This window comes from Humulus lupulus, chromosome 2 (genome assembly GCF_963169125.1).
Source record: "Humulus lupulus chromosome 2, drHumLupu1.1, whole genome shotgun sequence".
NCBI lineage: Eukaryota > Viridiplantae > Streptophyta > Magnoliopsida > Rosales > Cannabaceae > Humulus > Humulus lupulus.
Genome location: NC_084794.1, coordinates 77,099,961 through 77,113,805, shown reverse-complemented (window position 1 = coordinate 77,113,805; position 13,845 = coordinate 77,099,961). Strand labels below are relative to the sequence as shown.

The 13,845-nt window shown below is 35.5% G+C and overlaps 1 pseudogene; it reads left to right on the top strand.

Annotated features, from left to right (window-relative positions):
* Nucleotides 1-981: 981 nt before the first annotated feature.
* On the top strand, nt 982-12,980 carry LOC133814424 (AAA-ATPase At3g28540-like; annotated as a pseudogene).
* The last annotated feature ends 865 nt before the right edge of the window (nt 12,981-13,845 follow it).

Here is a 13,845-nt window from a genome sequence, read left to right as displayed (position 1 = left end):
ACAGTGCATTCAAGCATAACCTAAGTCACGTTCATTCTTAGGGACCGAGCCCCATTCATAGTTATAATCAACAATCGGGCCAAGCCTTAATCACACATATCACGTATTGGGTGCAGTTTTCTTACCTCAGGTCCGAGTGCAAAGTATAATAAACATATAATTCCATAAATTGCCATCTTGAGCCCCTAATCAAGGCCTTAAGCCTTATTATGTAATTTGAGACGTTAGAATGCTCTCCTTTATATATATATATAGATGTTTCAGTATGCAATTGTAATAATGATACAATCTTTTCCCCCCAAAAAAACAAGAAGCAAAGAGTGAAGTCAATACTTATCCTCTCATATCGTTTAGCTAAATCAAGAAAGCAAATCATGTTTTTCTCTATAAACAGAGGATTCCAAATGCTTTACTAAGTACGGCTTAATTACTTCAGTTTTCTTGTATTTGAGAAAATTGAAGCTTATTAAGAACCAAAAAAGAAAAACTGTTGCTCACCATTGTAGAAACGTTGACTAAAGCGGGCTCAACGTTTACTAGTTTGTTCATAGTTTATGTTGCAGTTTCACGATTCTTTCCCCGTGAACTTCTTCCTTACGTAAGCACATTTGCCAACAAAATCATGAGCTTCATCTCTCCTCATGTGACAATAACTTTCCATGAGTACAGTGGTGATAGTTTCATGAGAAGCCAACTCTATGAAAATATCCAAACTTACCTCAGTGTCAACTCCACTAGGCTAGCTCGAAAACTCAAGGCACATGATGTTAAAGATAGCAAGGTTACATTTCTAAGCCTAGATGACAATGCCGAAGTCCCTAATGAATTCCAAGGCGTTAAAGTCAAGTGCACTTCTCGCAAAATGGACCCCGTATCCTCATCCAGGTACAGTAATAATCGATCACTTGTTGACTTATGTGTGAATGTTCACGTTTGAAAATGACATCAATTAACTCTGGTTATGTTTCTTTAATTACGTACATGTGGGGTCATCCTAACTTTGACAAGAAAAGGCACTTCACACTCTCTTTCCATAAACGCCACCAACAACTCATCACCACCTCTTATGTCGATTAAGTCGTGAAGGAGGGAAAAGAAATAGCCCTGAAGAATCAGAAGCGAAAACTTTACACCAATGGCTCTTCCGAGTTTAATTAAGGAAGTAACTCGACTAAGTGGATCGGTGTTGAATTCGAGCATCCGGTGAGTTTTGATACACTTGCTTTGGAACTCGACTTGAAGAAAGAAATTATGAACGACCTCTGTAAGTTCAAAAACAGAAAGGAGTACTATATTAGACTTGGTAAGCCTTGGTAGCGAGGGTATCTTCTTTATGGTCTTCCTGGGACTGGAAAGTCTACCATGATTTTTGCCATGGTTAACTTCCTAGATTATGATGTCTATGATTTGGAGCTCACGGCTGTTAAGGATAACACCGACTTGAGGAAGTTGTTGATCTATACTTCGAGTAAGTCCATCATTGTAATTGAAGATATTGATTGTCCGCATGACCTTGTTATAATTATTATTATGGACTAATATAATCATAAACATTATTCCATAATCACAACTATTAACCAAAGTGCCTATTAATTACAAATAACCATAATGGTAAGGTTCACACTTACTAATTGCATTAGAGGCACATGGTGGCACCCTGATGACTATATGTTGGCCCATTAAACTATAGTCCACCACCACTATCATAATGAACCCAATTAACCCACTTTAGGGTAAGAGGGCATAAAAGGGGAAGAAGGCATAAAGTTGCATAAGGGAGTATGGTGGTATTTGATAAGGGGTTCCTCTCCATAAGCATTGTATACAACATTTGTTATCTTTGTGGTTGTTCTTGTGTATTCTAAAGATTGGAAGAGGTTATCATGGCTCTAGGAGATGGAATGCACAACTTGGGAGGTATGTTCTTCATTGTGTAATTAATGCTCTAAATAAATGTTTGATCTTGAATGATAGGATGAGCATTTAATGTGTTAATGTTGTATTATTGATATGCTCATAGTAATATAATTTTAAGAATTGGTATTAGAGCCAAGGTCATTGATTTTAGGGCTTACTTTTGGCAAAAACCCATTTTTTTAAATCTAATTTTTTGCAAAAATTTTCGAAATAATGCCATGTTAATGTGGGAAATCGGGTTTGATAATGTGTGCTGGGTTTTAACAATGTTTTAGACAAAACTTTTGTATGTATTACTATGAAACCGAGCTTTTCTTGGAGCTTAAAAATGGAGGAGACCCATTTCGGATTTCATGTTGTTTTGACATTTTTGTTGGTAAATGAGGAGAATGGATATGTTAGGGTGGTCAGCGACGGTGAGAGGAAGAAAACCCAAGTGATGCGGGCCAAAATGGTTGCCAGATCTGTTGGTTTCAATCGGGTCGAACCCAACTAAATCGGGTCAAGGCGACCCGCACGCCTGAAAAAAAAAAGCTCAGGGATGACGAAAAAAATGACAAGTCATTTTTGCCTCTGTCAGGAAAAATGACACGTCGTTTGCAAGGGTAAAGTGGTTGTCATTTTTTGAGAAAACGACATGTCGTTTTTCCAAAACGACATGTCGTACGGACACAGTTAAAAAAATACATACTTGTTTAGGCTCGTGGGGGCACGTGGAAGGTCCATTTTGGGCCATTTTCACCATTTCAATCTATTTTTAATATAATATTATCTTCATATGTTTATGCACAAGATTAATCCATGAATTTAGTCATAATTGTATTTGTATTGAATCTTTTGCGGCATAAATCTAATTATATATATTGACAATAATTATTGCTTATTTTCTTGCTTGTCGTAAGAATAAGCATGTAATTTTTTTAGTGAAGAGGAACATTTAAATAATTATTTATTTAAAATTTGTATTTTTCCTCCAAAGTTACATTAAGGTCCATATGAGTAATTAATTATCCTATCGATAATAATTAATTGGTAAGGATGCTTAATATGGTGAAGAAAGTCTATTGAATTTTATGAACCACAATTTGTCTATCCTCTAGATAGTAAATTCAAGTATTTGGTTATAATGCTTAATAGATTGTTCTTGCTTGTGAATGAGTTCTATCTTTTGTTTATTTAAGAACTCTAGCATACATAATGATCATTTGTTATTTTTTGCGATCATTTATGAGAAAAGAGCACAAATGACATGATTTTGTTGTAACATGCATTTAATAGTTATTTCTCTTGTTTCTCATTCAACACTAAGTTATCCTAGAACCTCTGCCGTCTTGACACTGAATGCAACCAACCACAAGCAGTGGGTTGAGTCTATCACGATGAACTTGACTTTTATGAAAGAGGACTTGGCCTTGAGAATTGATGCACCATCTAAGCCTGCTGATGATGCTACTGAGAAGGATAAGAAATTCTATGAGGACTGGGAATACTCCAATCATTGTTTCTTGATGCTCATGAGATATCACATGGATGAATCCATTCGTGATAGTATTCCTAAGTTTGAAAATGCGAAGGATTTTCTTGCTTCCATTAAGGAAAAGTACCAGAAATTCTCAAAGAATGAGAAAAATGAACACTTGAACATGCTCCATCACACCACTTATGATGGTTCAAGTGACATCATGGCTTATATTGACAAGCTCATGAGCTATTATAACAAACTTAAGGCCATGGGTATGGACCTTGGTGAGGATTACATGGTATGGTTGGTGATGGAGACCATTCCATCTCAGTTTAATGCGATCAGATCAAGCTACAATGCTCAGAAAGAGCAATGGGCTATTGGGGAGATGTCGGCTATTCTTGCCAATGAAAAGGAGGACATGAGAAAAGGTAGGGCAAGAAGCATCTCTATGGTGACAAATCCTAACAATCCAAACAATCCTCACAAGAGAAAGTTCACTTCCAATAACTCTGCTAACCAATAACCTCCCAAGAAAAAGGCTCTTAGTCCTAAAGGGAATGGACAGTCACGCTCATCCTCTAATGGTCATAAGAATGAGTTATTCATAGGGAAGTGCAACTTTTGCCAGAATTTTGGGCACAAGAAAGCTGATTATCAAAAGTTCAAAGCTCACCTAGAGAAGAAAGGTAACTGTCTTGTGATGGTTTGTTTAGAATCCAATATTATTGACGTGCCCTCAAATTCTTGGTGGTTAGATATTGGAGCCATAATTCATGTTACGAATTCCTTGCAGGCAGTGACAAGTCGAAGAAGATCGAGTAGTCTGGAACAGCATGTGTACATGGGAGACGATACAAAAGTCCAAGTTGAATTTTTGGGGACAGTTAGATTACAGTTGAATACAACACATTTTTGTGGAGTTACAAGACGTTGCTTACATACCCTCTATTAGGAGGAATTTGATTTCTGTATCTATTTTGGATAGACTAGGTTATAGTCTTCTTTTTGGAACTGTAAAACTTACTTTGTATCGTGACTCTCTTTTGGTTGGAAATGGAACTTTATGTGAAAATTTATATAAACTTGATTTGCGTGATGTTGCTTCTGTTTCTTCTACTTTTTGTCTTAATACTGTTGTTGGTTCTAAACGTGCAAGATTAGATTTGAAATCTTCTATGTTGTGGCACAAATGTTTAGGCCATATCCCTAGAGACAAAATGGAAAGGTTGATCAAAGATGGGGTACTTCAAGATCTGGATTTTTCAGATTTCACTACCTGTGTTGATTGTATTAAAGGAAATTTAACTGACAAGGTTAGAAAGAGTAAAACAGACAGGTGCACAAGATTGTTGGAGTTGTTCACACTGATATATGTGTACCTTTTGTTCCATCTGCCATGAGTGGTTATAGATACTTCATCACCTTTATTGATGATTTTTCTCGGTATGGCCATGTAGAGCTCATTCGTGAAAAATCTGAATCTTTGGATGCGTTTAAGATTTTTAAGACGAAGGTTGAGCTTCAAAAGGGGAAGCAGATCAAGGCAGTTAATTCTGATAGAGGTGGAGAGTATTATGGGAGTTATGATGAAAATGGAAGGAACCCCGAGCCTTTCGCTTGGTACTTACAGGAATGTGGCATTGATGCAAGATGTACAATGCCAAGAACACCCCAACATAATGGAATTGCTGAAGGGAGAAATCACACTCTTCTTGACATGGTGCAATGTATGTTGATTCATTCTAGTTTGCCAGAGTTTTTATGGGGTGAAGCATTAAAGACTGCAGCTTATATCTTGAATCAAGTGCCCATCAAGTCTGTCCCAAAGACTCCTTATGAACTATGGTCAAGTAAGAAACCAAGCTTGCGTCATTTTCATGTTTGGGGTTGTAAAGCAAAAGTGAGGCCCTACAATCAACAGTCTAAAAAACTTGTTCCGAAGACCATTAGTGGCTATTTTGTAGGCTACACCATTGGATCAAGGGCTTCCATATTTATTGTCCATCCCACACTACCAGAGTTATAGAATCAGATAGGGCTGTCTATTTTGAAGATGAATTTAGTTCAAGTCAAGGGTCAAGAGAAATTGTTTTCAGGGAAGAATGCATTTTTGTCTCTGTACCTGTCACTTCCGCTCCTATTGATGACCCAATGATTATACAGATTCCAGTAGAAACTCATGATGAACCTCAAAATCAAGAACAAGATGAAAATCTTTGTAATGACCCAACTACTCTAGACTTTTGGATCATTAACAAAAACTATACATACTAATCCTTAATAAAACTTACAAGTGAAAATACCATAACTTTATTAGGAAACTTGAAAAAAATAAGAGTTAAACTTACATAAAATCTCAAGTAGGATATGGGATCCCATTGTTTTAAAAACAAAACATAACATAATTTAAAATAAAAAGGGATTACATAATAAGTGCGGAAAAATACATGTAAAAACCATAAAACAAAACTACATCTTCGAATCGAAACGCTCGACTCTTGAATCCATTCTGCCTCAATACACATTCTCCAAGCTTCCAAGAACCTTTCCCACCACTAAGACTATTTTCCTGCACATATAAATAAAAAGGAATGAGCCTAATGCCCAGCAAGGAAAATCTAACACATAGTCTATATACATAAATTTCATAAAAAAACATAAAACATAACATAACACTTATATCACATACATACTATAATGGCCATTATTACTTGGGGTCCCATAGACTAAACAAGTCATATGCCCATTAGATTAGTGGGGTCCTACTAGCTAAGCAGGTCATATGCCCATAATCCATTTGGGGCTTGTTAGTCATATGGGTAATATGCCCAAGCCTACAAACATACATAACATAACATATTTCATAACATAAAAACATAAGATAACATATATAAAGCATATAACATATAAATTCTATCCTATTTTCCTTACCAAAAATACCGGGATATGAGGACAGAGTTGTAATGACCCACTAATCTAGACTATTTGGACCATTAACGAAACTATACATAAAACTTACATTTTTGCGGAAATACCACAATTTTACTGAGTAACTTGTTAAAAATAAGAGTTTCTTACAAAATAGAATACTAAGAAGGATATGGGATCCCATTGTCTTTAAAAACAAAACATGATTTAAAATAAAAAGACATTACATAAGAAATGCGGAAAATACATGTAAAACCATAAAAAGATAAAACGAGACTACATCCTCGAATCGAATAACGCTCGGCCCCTTGACTCCATTCACCATCGATACACATCCTCTAAGCGTCACGAATCTTACCGCCTCTAAAGCTATTTTCCTGCACATAAAACAAAAAGGAATGAGCCTAATGCCCAACAAGGAAAATCTAACACATAGTCATACACATAAATTTCATAATAAACGTAAAGACATATCATAACACTTAATACATACACTTATTATAATGGCCATTATTACTTGGGGTCCCATAGACTAAACAAGCTTATGCCCATGAGATTAGTGGGGTCCTACTAGCTAAGTAGGCATATGCCCATAATCTTTTTGGGGTCTTGTTAGTCAAATAGGGCATAAGCCCAAGCCTACAAACATACACATTCATAACATATTCATAACATATCATATTTCATAACATAATACATAAGATAACATAAGCAATAACATATAGATTCTATCCTATTTTCCTTACCAAAGTTACCGGGATATGATGGACTGAGTTGGGACTTTTGGAATACTCCTAAAACCATATGAGAAAGAGTGAGTCTTATGAAGAAGAAGAAATGAAAATGAATAGGAAGACTAAACCATTGAGAAATATGCTTACCACAACTTATGTGCTTAAGAACTTGGATTCCCTAACCAAAATAAGAATGAGGTTAGGGGACTGAGTAGAAGGCTTTGAGAAAGAAAATAACATGAAACAAATGAAATAGAGTTTCGGGTTTACCTCAAAGACTTGCAAGACCAATCTATCCACAACCGAAATTCTAAAGAACCTTACTTCCCAAAGTGTTTGATAAGCTTATGATGTTTAAGCTTATGATTTCCCAAACCAGGTGTTTACACTCTCACACTCACTTAGCACTAGCAGCTTCTGAACTTAGAGTAAAAGGTGAATAATGGCTGGGTACTAGGTCCTATTTATAGAGTTTGGGAATGAAAGTATCTTGATTCTACTTGAATAAAAATAATGGCTTTTTAGGTGAAAATAATTTGAATAATCGTTCAGCAGAGGCTGAAGACTCGTTCAAAAGATGCTGGACTTATGAAGGAGTTTGAATGGCTGAAAGGAAAAGAATTCAAAAACGTTTGAACATATGTTGGAGGAGGCGATATATCGCCCCCTATAGGCGATATATCGCCTGGACCATTGTTCCCGAGGCGACCGTGCATTGATTCGTGTTTTCCGTATCTACGTGCTGCGATATATCGCCCCCTATAGCTGCGATATATCGGCACACGCTGAATATTTAAACACGAAATTACACATTTTTAGCTAAGTTTGAATGGAGTAAAAAACCTTGACTAAGCCCTCAACGTATTCAAAGCTGCTGACTGACCCTATAACATTCAAACTTTACTCCTTATTAAATTTAATCCTAAAAAATACTTAATCCTTAATCACCATTCATAACATGTGCTTAAAATCCTATTGGTTGATATCTAAACCTTATAGTACAATAAATATAATCCTTAATATCAGTCATATTAATCAACCTTAGGTTAAAATTAATATTCTTAAACTATAGGTTAAACTTAGAAAATCTACAAGTACTACTATGAGTGTCCAAATAATTCCCGGTCTGAACCAAAAATCCACAGTAACAAAGATAATACTATACATACTATAATACTACTAAATAATTAGCTAAGTAAAGTTCTTGGACTCTACAAGAGTTGGGACTTTGGAACACTCCTAAAAACCATTTATGAAAGGGTGAGTCTATTGAAGAAGACGAGATGAAAGAGATGAAGGAACTATACTATTAAAATATACTTACCAAAACCTTGTGCTCAAGAACTTAGATTTCCTAACCAAAATAAGAATAAGGTTAGAAGGCTGGGTAGAAGATTATGAGAACTTAAAGAAAATAATACCAATGAACTAGAGTGTGGAAATACCTTAAAGACTTGTAAGACTAATCTAAAACTTGAACCGAAATGCTATAAAACCTTACTTCCCAAGTGTTTGATAAGCTTATGATTCCCAACCCCAGTGTTTACACTCTCACACTCACCTAGCAACTTGCAGCCTCTGAACTTAGAGTAAAAGATAAATAATGGCTGGGTACTAGGTCCTATTTATAGAGTTTAGGAATGAGAAGATCTTCATTTAACTTGAATAAAAATAATGGCTTTTTAAGTGAAAATAATTTGAATTATCGTTCAGCAGAGGCTGAAGACTCGTTCAAAAAGATGCTGGACTTATCAAGAGGTTGAAGGGTTGAATGGAAAATGATTTCAAAAACTTTCAAATTATGCTGAGAAGGGCGATATATCTCCCCCTGTAGGCGATATATCGCCTGGGCCAGTATGCCCGAGGCAATTGTGCATCGTTTCGGGTTTTTCGTATCTTCGTGCTGCGATATATCGCCCCCTATAGCTGCGATATATCGGGATATGCTGATTATTTAAACACAAAATTACACATTTTTAGCTTAATTTGAATTGAGTAAACAGCCTTGACTAAGCCCTCAAACGTTTTCAAAGCTGCTGACTGACCTTAGAGCATTCAAATTTTACCCTTAATAAATTTAATCATCAAAATACTTAATCATTAATAACCCATACATAACATGTGCTATAATCCTATTGGTTCTTATTTAAACCTTATAGTATACTAAATATTATCCTCAATATTAGTCATATTAATCAAACCTTAGGTTAAATTTAATATTCTTAAACTATAGGTTAAACTTAGAAAATCTACAAGTACTACTATGAGTGTCCAAATAAATCCCGGTCTAAACTAAAAATCCACAGTCATAAAGATAATACTATTATTACTATAATACTACTATCTAACTAGCTAAGTAAATTTCTTGGACTCTACAATCTTGATGTTGGAGATGATGAAGTTATGGTGAGAAGATCACAAAGAACCCGCAGGTCTGCTATTCCTGATGACTACCTTATCTATTTGCAGGAACATGAGTTTGATGTGGGAGATACTTCTGAGCCAGTCACTTATCAAGAAGCCATGAGTAGTTCTAAATATGTGCTATGGATGGATGTAATGAAAGAAGAATTGAGTTCTATGTCACAAAATGAAGTTTGGGAGTTGGTTGAACTACCCAAAGGTTGCAGACCCACTGGATGCAAATGGGTGTATAAGATCAAACGTGACTCGAATGGGCAAGTGGAAAGGTATAAGGCTAGGCTTGTGGCTAAAGGCTATAGCCAGAGAGAAGGTATTGATTTCAAAGAAACTTTTTAACCTGTTTCTAACAAAGATTCGTTGCGAATCATTTTGGATATAGTGGCTAATTTTGATCTAGAACTCAATCAAATGGATGTGAGGACCACCTTCTGAATAGAGATTTGTCTGAAGATGTTTATATGACTCAACCTGTTGGTTTTGATATGTCTGGGAAAGAACACATGGTTTGCAAGCTCAAGAAGTCTATCTATGGGCTTAAACAAGCATCAAGGAAATGGTATCTTAAGTTTGATATGACTGTCACTGCAAATAGTTTCAAGGAGAATGTAGTAGATCAATTTATATACATGAAGGTCAGTGGGAGCAGCTTTATTTTTCTAGTATTGTATGTTGACGACATCCTGCTTGCATCTAATAATTTTGACCTATTATCTGAGACAAAACAACTTTTGTTTAGCCATTTTGATATGAAGGATCTTGGTGAGGATTCCTATGTGCTTGGGATTCAGATTCTTCGGGATATGGCTAATGGTATTATTTGTTTGTCTCAGAAGACTTACGTTGATTGAATCTTGAAAAGATTCAATATGCATGCTTATTCTCCTGGAAAGGCACCAATAGTGAAGGGTGACAAGTTCTCAAAGGCTCAATGTCCACAAAATAATAAAGAGAGAGACGAAATGAAAGTCGTTCCTTATGCGTAGCTGGTTGGTAGCTTGATGTATGCTCAAGTATGCACACGCCCTGATATTGCTTTTGTTGTCGGCGTGTTGGGTAGATACTTGAGTGATCCTGGACTTAGCCATTGGAAAGTGGCTAAGAAAGTCATGAGGTATCTTCAGGGTACTAAGGATCATATGTTGAGTTACCGGCGAGCTGCCACTCTTGATATAGTTGGGTTTAGTGACGCCGATTATGCAAGATGCGTGGATGATAAAAATTCCACTTCATGCTACATTTTTATGATGGCTGGAGGAGTTGTTTCATGGAAAAGTGTTAAGCAGACACTCAAGCTTCCTCTACGATGGAGGAAGGGTATATGGCGTGTTATGAGGCTCCTTGTCAAGCAATATGTGTGCGGAATTTCATTTCATCATTGAGTGTTGTAGACTTTATTTCGAGGTCGTTGAAATTGTATTGTGACAACTCTGCAGCAGTAGCTTTCTCTAAGAACACTAGGAGTAATTCTCGCTTAAAGCATATTGATATAAAGTACTATTTTGTTAAAGAAAAAGTTGGTGAGTCCCTCATTTCTATTAAGTACACGCCTACCACTAGCATGTTAGTAGACCTACTAACAAAAGGCTTACCTATATGTGTGTTTTTAGAGCATGTTGCTCGAATGAGATTGTCAGGAGCCTAGCTTGTTGAGCTCAGTGGGAGTTTTATTATTGGATAGGTAACCATTTGGTACCCTGTGTTTTTGCAAAGTATCATTTTGGTAACCTATATTTACAATAATGCTCATTTGGTACCCTGTATTTTGAAATCATACATATTTGGTACCCTATATTATAAAATCGTACATATTTGATACCCTAAACTCAAATTTAATTAATAAAAATTTACAAATTTAATCAAAATGCTCTCAATTATATGAGTTCCAAATTTATATTTAATTACTTAATTACATATAACTGGTGACGGTTTGTTCATATTGACAAAATTTTATCTATCAAATTAAAGTTTAGGATATCAAATATGTATGATTTGAAAATACAGGGTACCAAAACGATATTTTTGCAAAAACACAGGGTACCAAATGAGTAAATTCCTTTTATTATTTATGTATTGAACATGCTAGTATTTTGTATGGATTGTTTATAGCTTGTATTTTGTTCTGAACATGCATAATGATAATTGAAGTCACTTCTTATTGTTGTTATTACGTATATATGTTTATATATATATTATTGTTCATCGATATGACAGGTACAATAGGAGATGAATGCGCATAGTCTCAATCTGTCGTACCTCATGCATGTTTGGTTTGATAGTTAATGGTTGTTATGATATTTAAATGTCTACAGAGCCAAGTCATATGTAATATTTGTATCCTATCGGTATGATATTATGTATGATTTATTTGACTGCTATGTGTGTGTTAGACAATATTGTGGTGATTTGATTATATTGTCCAAGTGGGAGAATGTTAGAATTATTATTATGGACTAATATAATCATAAACATTATTCCATAATCACAACTATTAATCAAAGTGCCTATTAATTACCAATAACCATAATGGGATGGTTTACACTTACTAATTGCATTAGAAGCACATAATGACACCCTAATGACTATATGTTGGCCCATTAAACTATAGTCCACCACCACTATCATAATGAACCCAATTAACCCACTAATACCCCTTAGGGTAAGAGGGCATAAAAGGGGAAGAAGGCATATAGTTGCATAAGGGAGTGTAGTGGTATTTGATAAGGAGTTGCTCTCCATAAGCATTCTATACAACATTTGTTATCTTTGTGGTTGTTCTTGTATATTGTAAAGATTGGAAGAGGTTATCATGGCTCAAGGAGATGGAATGTACAACTTGAGAGGTATGTTCTTCATTGTGTAATTAATGCTCTAAATAAATGTTTAATCTTGGATGATAGGATGAGCATTGAATGTGTTAATGTTGTATTGTTGATATGCTCATAGTAATATAATTTTAACAGACCTCATTGGTCAACGAAAGAAGGAGAAAAAGAAAAAAGAAGATGGAGAACAGAGACTGTTCGTGAAATGGCCAATTCAGCAAATGAGAATAGTAAGGTCACTCTCTCTGGACTTTTGAACTTCACTGATGGGATTTGGTCTGCTTGTGGGAGTGAAAGAATCTTTGTGTTCACTACTAATTATTTTGACAAACTTGATCCTGCTCTCATTCGGAGATGAAGAATGGGCATGCGCAAAGAGATCTCTTACTGTGGTTTTGAAGCTTTTAAGTTGCTTGCCAATATCTACTTGGATGTTGTATCACACGATTCGTTTCCGACGAATAAGCGTCTGTTACGTGAAACTAATATGACCCTGCTGATGTAACTGATAATTTGATGCCAAATTCTGAAGAGGAAGGTGCAGACAAGTGTTCGAACAATTTGGTTGAAGCTCTTGAGAAGGCTAAGGAGGAGGCTTCGAGAATGAAGGCCAAGGATGAAGCTAAGTTGGAGAAAGAGAATGCAGGAATTTCTGGTACCCAAAATATTGTGAACTGCAGTGGAGTATAGAAGGCCAATGGACCTGTCACCCCCACTTCGGAAGGAGGTTCGGGGAAGAACAAGGCTGTATGTATGTAACTATTCAGGTGGTAGCCATGTGGATTATGATTGGAGTTAGTTAGCGGGAGATGGCGGAGAATCTAGTGGTTTATAAGTCAGTTGTTGTCTATTGAAAGAAATGGAAAAGAAAATGAAAATGAAACAATAAAAAAGAAAGTATGCTTTCTAGCATCACCTTTCTTTCTTGTACGTGTGGTGTGGTGTAGAGTGTGGGCATAGCTAGTGTCTCGTGTCGTATGTTTTTCGATTTCATCATATGTACATGTTCGTACATATAATAAAAATTGCAAGTTACCTGCAAATGGTTCAATGGTGCATTTCCTTTCCTTCAATTTAGAACAATGTTTAAATTCATCATGGCTTTAGGTTCACCACTTTCTGTTATTCTATATGAATGAATCTTATTATGTGTCCTTATATATTATCAATGGTTTAGATTCTCTCTTCGCAGAAAACAGGCAGAATCTGTTCGTTAGTCTTTTAGCCACTTATTCTATAACTACTAGATATAGAATAATGATTTGCTTTTTTTTTTGTAAACCATATATTTACACAAATATCACATAATATCTAAGTGAAAGTTGGTATAGCAATTACAACAACGTACGTAAGCATAATTTTTATAAAGAAAAAAAGTATCATTGAAAGATCAAAACCACTGATCAAATTGTTAATAACGAGACCTTATTACCTCTCCATGTTAACAAGTGAAAGACAAAATAACCTTACTTCAAATTTATGTGAAGTCTAATTTTTACATTGATTATCTTAAGCTATTTGAAATTTTGGGCGTATTGAATATATATAAGGGAAA